This window comes from Myotis davidii, unplaced genomic scaffold, assembly GCF_000327345.1.
Source record: "Myotis davidii unplaced genomic scaffold, ASM32734v1 scaffold234, whole genome shotgun sequence".
In the NCBI taxonomy this organism is placed as follows: Eukaryota; Metazoa; Chordata; class Mammalia; order Chiroptera; family Vespertilionidae; genus Myotis; species Myotis davidii.
This window is the reverse complement of record NW_006285617.1, coordinates 153,499-160,536: the sequence shown is the minus strand read 5'-3', so window position 1 is coordinate 160,536 and position 7,038 is coordinate 153,499. Positions and strand designations below refer to the sequence as shown.

The window sequence follows — 7,038 nt, the reverse complement described above, 5'->3', positions numbered from 1 at the left end:
CCCTGCTGGCCGATTGCCCCCAACTTCCCCCCTCTGTGGGCCTGGTCGACCGAACTGCCCTTCCTGCCAGCCTGGTCATCCCTCATGCCCTCCGCCCCACCAGACTGGTCACCCCACACAGCCTGCTGTTCAGTCGTTTTGTCATTCCTCACTAACCACCCTATCCACCTGGTTGTAGGCAGCCATCTTTGTGAAGGTGTGATGGTCAATTTGCATATTACCTCTTTATTATATAGAATGACATGTCTAACTAAAGATTTAACTTCAGTGTTTGATATATAATTAAGGAGATAAATGACATCCACTGGCCTAGAGACAGTTTTGAAATACTTATTCAATTTAAAAATAATTGTATCATGAAAGCTTATAAGTATTCTTCAATATGTTCATTACTGAAAATCCAAATAAATTCTACAATAATTTTGTGAAGGCTAACAATGCATTTGTTATAAGTTGACAGCTTTAAAGGGTGATTCATATTGATGTATTTTGACTTTTACACTTTTTAAAAAATATATTTTATTGATTTTTTACAGAGAGGAAGGGAGAGGGACAGAAAGTTAGAAATATTGATGAGGGAGAAACATCGATAAGCTGCCTCCTGCACACTTCCTACTGGGGATGTGCTCACAACCAAGGTACAGCCCAGGACTGGAATCGAACGTAGGACGTTTCAATCCACAGGCCGACTCTCTATCAACTGAGCCAAACGAGTTAGGACTTGACTTTTACACTTTTATTATGATTTGAGAATAACTTTATTTTTGCTCTATGCCCAGTTTATTCTCTGCAATTAGAATGCAGTGAATAGTTAAGAACCAATGAGAAGAGGGCTGGTCATCAATAGTGCTGAGCTCTACCCAGTCAGGCATCCTTTTTGTTTCTGATATAGGCTGAATTGCATAGGAGACTTGCTTGTGCTCAGTATCCACAGCTCACATAATTCCCCCTGCCCTTCTCTGATTATCGGCAGATTTTTTTTCTTTTCCTGAATAGCATTGGAAGCCAGATGCCAAAAATTCCTGGGGGATACCAACTTCACTAGGTAGTATAACTTCAACATATACTTAAAAAGAAGAAAATCTTGCCGAAACCGATTTGGCTCAGTGGATAGAGCGTCGGCCTGTGGACTGAAAGGTCCCAGGTTCGATTCCGGTCAAGGGCATGTATCTGAGTTGCGGGCACATCCCCAGTAGGAGATGTGCAGGAGGCAGCTGATCGATGTTTCTCTCTCATTGATGTTTCTAACTCTCTATCTCTCTTTCTCTCTGTCTGTAAAAAATCAATAAAATATATTTTGAAAAGATGTGCAGGAAGGTAAGAGGAAGGTATTATTTCCCCCAGAAAGCACAGCTGGCTTCCCATGGACTCACCCTAGTCACTGGCTGTCAGGATTTTGGGACACGGCACAGTGACAGCCCACGCCTGCGGACAGACTGTCGCTCCTTCCCTGTGGTGTGCCTGTTCCTTACTTGGATTCAGTTCCCCCAGAGGTAAAACATTTTTTCCTTAGTATTTTAGATAAAACACCACAGCCAGGAAAGTAACACAGCAGAAGAGCTCAAAATAATCAAGTAGCATTCACAGGTTCTAATCTAAGTAAATCATGTCCATGTCTGTTGGTGGAATCATTATTCTCTTGAAAAATGCAACTTCCAAACTGCCTGACTCCGAGTTGTAATAATAAAAAAACAAAGTTGACTAAGGGGAATGGTGAAGCATACTTGTGATGGGGGCCATTCTCTTCCAATCCCTTGAACTCTGAACCCATGTATTCAAACTAAAATACCAAAGGCATCATATATCAGGCCATGACTTCAAGCATGCACTGCATCCTTTAATAAAGCGCTTAAAATACACAGGGGATTATCTCCGCTAAAACCCTGAACAGTTTTCATTAGCTAACGGGGAACTTGGTAAAATCACCAAATTCTATGGATATTAGATTTTCTCATTTCTTTGGCTATAAATATGTTTCCTGGTCATGTTGATATCAATACTATGATTTTTACCAAGACTTCATGCTCATGGTTTATGAAGCTGGCAAAAGTACTACAAGGCAGTGGGGGGTATTTGTTATTTAAAATGTAACTAAGTCTATGGAGATAATGGATGAATCTCTATGATGGAAAGGGAATAATGCTATCTTCTCCCTTTTGGCTAGCTTGAACCCTAGGGAGTAGTGCCACATTGAGAAGGAGGTGAGGAGATATATTCTACTAACAAATTGAGGATATAACAGGTGAAGTAGTCAGATAAATCCTAGTGAGGTGAATTCAATGTTGTGCATTCATGTATAGTTTCCATCCCACTGTCCGTTGCTCAATGGGATAAGTTTTATGACCAAATTCCGGAAGGTGGAAAAAACAGTGTCATCTACAGGACTACTCATCCAGAGCACCTTATTATTAAGAAGGTTGTCTGCAACACTTGGATTCTGGAGGAAATTCCCATTGGATACTAAGATCTTCATTATGCAAATTTCAAAACAGGTTTATCTATATAATTCTACTCTAGATCTTCTTTCCTTTAATCTTGCCTCTAATTCTTCCCAAGTCTTTGACCAACCAGTTAATCCATTAGTCACTGCCCATGAGTCTGTAGATTGTAAAGCAAGCCATTCTCCTTATAATTCTGTCAATGTTTATTTTCTATAGTTTAAGGTGGTAATAGCTCCATTTACATAAAATTAGATAATTTCCAAATGAATAAAAAAATTCATTTTTCATTGACTTTTATATTTGGTAATGCTTTTCCAGTTAAAATCAATTATTTCCTATTAGCAATATAAAACATCTGCATCCTTTGTTAAGTATATACATGATGTATGGTGTGAGATGGGCACTAGAATTATAAGGTGGTCACTTCATGTCTTCAGTTAGTAATTCACGGTGTATGTTTTCTCTATTTAGTGTTATTTTCCAATTTGGTTCTAAGAGGAGGTGTGAGAAAGATCTACCTACCCATATTTACTATTTTTAATCCATGTTTCAGGCTATAATAGCCTCGTGTTTAAGTTATCAATACACATTTTTAATCAGTTTCTTTTCTTTAACTCTTGCTTTTGTATGTATTCTATGTTTAGATGCCAGAATTATTTATTAAAGGGAAAATTTGACCTTGTGACTTTCCTCCTTTAAATTTGAGTAAATAACTTTTGCCTATAAATTAAAATTGAAACCATTTTACACTACCTATTGTCTCCTATTTCAATCTAACTTTCTTCTAGAACCTACTTCCCACAACTTTCTCTGTGATCCATACCCACTGGAATGTTTTCCAAATACACATGAACTTTTCTCATTCCTCTGTTCATTGTGAAATCTGTCCTTTGCCACATTCTGCCTAGATCCTATCAAGGCTTTCATCTCACCTCATATCTTATCTATCTTACTACAGTTGTTTCCAATTATTCCATAAAGGATTATGTTTTTTTCTCTGGAATTTTTAACACCCTGTACTAATCATAAGAGTTTTATCAAAATATTCCCCATAGGTATCCAAGCAAATTATTTGCTATTTCACATAGGGAAAATGATGTGGAATATGTTTTCACCTAAATCACTTGGCACTTTCAAACTCAGAGTGGAATGGGTGTTGGTGTTTTTGTGTGAGAGAGAGGGGGGGAGAGAGAGAAAGAGAGAGAGAGAGAAATATTAATTTTAGGTGGTTCCTATTTGTTATTTTCCTTATTTCCAATCTGGTTTTTAAAATAATTTTTCCCAAATATCATTTTTATTTCTGTTTTATCCCCCCAATAAACATTAATCTTGCATATAATGCAAAAACGTTTCCTTTTAAAGTTAATTTTTAACTTGTTATGTGTTTACAGTACATTTGGTCTCTGCACTAGGCAGAAACACCCTAAAACCTCTGCAGAGCAGTGTGTGACGGAGCTGCTGTCATGTTATCCAAGAAGTGGGCTTTGGCGGTTCTGCTGCTGCAGCTCTGTAGTGCTGGCTGTGGATTCTGTGGAAAAGTTCTGGTATGGCCGGTTGACATGAGCCATTGGCTTAATATAAAGACCATTCTAGAGGAACTCACAAAGAAAGGACATGAGGTAACCGTGTTGACTTTTCCACATACTAAGCTCATTGACTACAGGAAACCTTCCCGCCTGAACTTCGAGGTATTACATCCAGAATATCCGAAAGAATTAATGGAGAGAGGACATGACAAATTTCTGGATGTAATTTTGAATGACTTGCCAAACTTAACACCCTGGAGATCCACAATAAGATTGAATAATGTTTTTATTGAAATAATGGAAACTGTAAAAACCCTGTGTAAGAAGGCAGTCTACAATCAGACACTCATGAAGAAGCTCCAGGAAACCAACTACGATGTAATGCTCATAGACCCTGTCTTGCCCTGTGGAGAGCTGGTGGCTGAATTGCTTGCAGTCCCTTTTGTGCTCACATTAAGGGCGTCTATGGGAGGCATGAAGGAGAAACACTGTGGAAAACTTCCCTCTCCACCTTCCTATGTTCCTGTTCAGATGGTGGGACTTACCGACCAAATGACCTTTCTGGAAAGAGTAAAAAATACAATGCTCTCCGTTTTCTTTGACTTATGGATCCGGGATTATGACATTCATTTTTGGGACCAGTTTTACAGTGAAGCATTGGGTAAGACATTTTGCTTTTTATTTTAAACTTGTTATCAAAATAAGTTTAGAAATCTAACTGAATGAAATCTAAGTAAATGAAAGGAATACATTTTAAAATATCTGTCTTACATTTAAAACTCTACCAGTAACTGTAATCAACTGGTTATCAAAACTAAGTGGAAATGGAAACAAAAAACCTCTTACCATGGTTACTCTGTCTTTATAGTCATCAAACAATTTCTCATAAGACAATTTGATACTTGTTAGAAATGTTTGTCATATTTGGATATTACATACATACAGTAATTGAGTTTCCATATTAGAGGAAGTTATTGCTATTCTTGGTAATGAGGTTATAATGTTTATCCTAAGAGAAAGATAACCTACTTGTCTGATACCAGAAATAAGCTAAAATATGATTATTAACAAAAATATTACATTTAATTCACCCATATCCACTCCAAAGTTTTTTTATAATTAGTGATGATTACACTCAATCTTATACAATCTATACTAGAACAGGGTGTCAACCATTCTTTTTTTGTCTTTATTGTTGAGAGTATTACAAATGTTGCCTCCTTTATTCCCTCCTTGTTCCCAAATGCTCAGTTCCCTCCTCGCCTTGGCCTTCACTATCCTACTTTCTTTGTCATGGACAATGCATATCCTATATAATAAAAGGCTAACATGCAAATTGTCCCCTCAGGAGTTCAACATACTGGGAGTTTGACCACTCACTATGATGTGCATTGACCACCAGGGTGTGGCATGGAACAAAGAAAGACCCCAGTGGGCAGCCTGAAGACCCCGATCAGCTCTGATAGCCATCCCGGGCTAAGGACCCTACCTGTGCATGAATATACATAAGTTCTTTGGTTAAACTCTTCCCACCGCCCCACTCCCCACTTCCCTGTAATATTCTTCAGTCTGTTCCATGTTTCCATACATCTTGTTGTATTTTATTCATCATTACATAGTGTCCATTAGTTTCCACATAGAAGTGACACCATGTGATATTTGTCTTTCTCTGACTGGCTTATTTCGCTTAGCATAATCATCTCCAGGTGTCTCCATGCTGTATCAAATGGTGATAGATCCTCCTTTTCTACAGCTGCATAGTATTCCACTGTGTAAATGTACCACAGCATTTTATATTTTAGTATCCATTTTGAGTTTACCTTTGTGTATGGTATAAGTTGGTGGTCTAGTTTTTCAGTTCTGCATGTACCTGTCTAATTTTCCCAACACCATTTATTGAAGAAACTGTCTTAACTCCATTGGATGCTCTTGCTTCCTTTGTCAAATATTAATTGAGCATAATGGCTTGGGTTGATTTCTGGATTCTCTTTCTCTTCCATTGATCTATATGTCTCTTCTAGTGCCAGTACCAGGTTGTTTTGATTTGCTTTGTAATATAACTTTATACAATATCTGGTATTGTGATCCCTCCAACTTTGCTTTTCTTTCTCAAGATTGCTGTGGCTCTTTGGGGTCTTTTTTCTGTTCCATAATAATTTTTGGAGTATTTGCTCTAGCTCTGTGAAATATGCTGTTGGTATTTTAATAGGGATTGCATCCATATCTTACCTATTGTAAATAACAATGCTATGAACATAGAGGTGCATATATTCTTTCGGACTGGTGATTTGGTATTCTTAGAATATATTCCAGAAGTGGGATTACTGGATCAAATAGCAGTTCTACTCTTCATTTTTTGAGGAAACTCTATACTTGTTTGTTGATTTATTGATGGTAGGCATTGTGGCAGGTATGATGTGATAGCTCATTGTCATTTTTATTTGTATCTCTCTGATGAATAGTGACGTTGAGCATTTTTTCATGTATCTTTGCCATTTATGTGTCCTCTTTAGAAAAGTATCTATTCACATCCTCCACCCAATTTTTTAATTGGTTATTTGTCTTCTTTTTGTTGAGTTGTATGAGTACTTTATACATTTTGGAAATTAACCCCTTATGTGATATATCACTGGCAATTCGTGCTCGCATAAAATGGGCTCCCTTTTCATTTTGATACTGGTTCCCTTTGCTGTGCAAAACATTTTAAGTTCAATGTAGTCCCATTTGTTTATTCTTTTTCTGTTTCCTTTTCCCTAGGAGAGGTATTGGTAAACATATTGTTATGTGAGATGTCTAATATTTTGCTGCCTACGTTGTCTTCTAGGATTTTTATGGTTTCATGAATTATATTTTTGTATCCATTTTGAGTTTACCTTTGTGTATGGTATAAGTTGGTGGTCTAGTTTTTCAGTTCTGCATGTACCTGTCTAATTTTCCCAACACCATTTATTGAAGAAACTGTCTTAACTCCATTGGATGCTCTTGCTTCCTTTGTCAAATATTAATTGAGCATAATGGCTTGGGTTGATTTCTGGATTCTCTTTCTCTTCCATTGATCTATATGTCTCTTC

The 7,038-nt window shown here is 37.3% G+C and overlaps 1 pseudogene; it reads left to right on the top strand.

Moving 5' to 3' along the window:
• The first annotated feature begins 3,904 nt into the window (after positions 1 to 3,904).
• Positions 3,905 to 7,038, top strand: part of LOC102771205 — an 18,610-nt pseudogene continuing 15,476 nt past the window's right edge.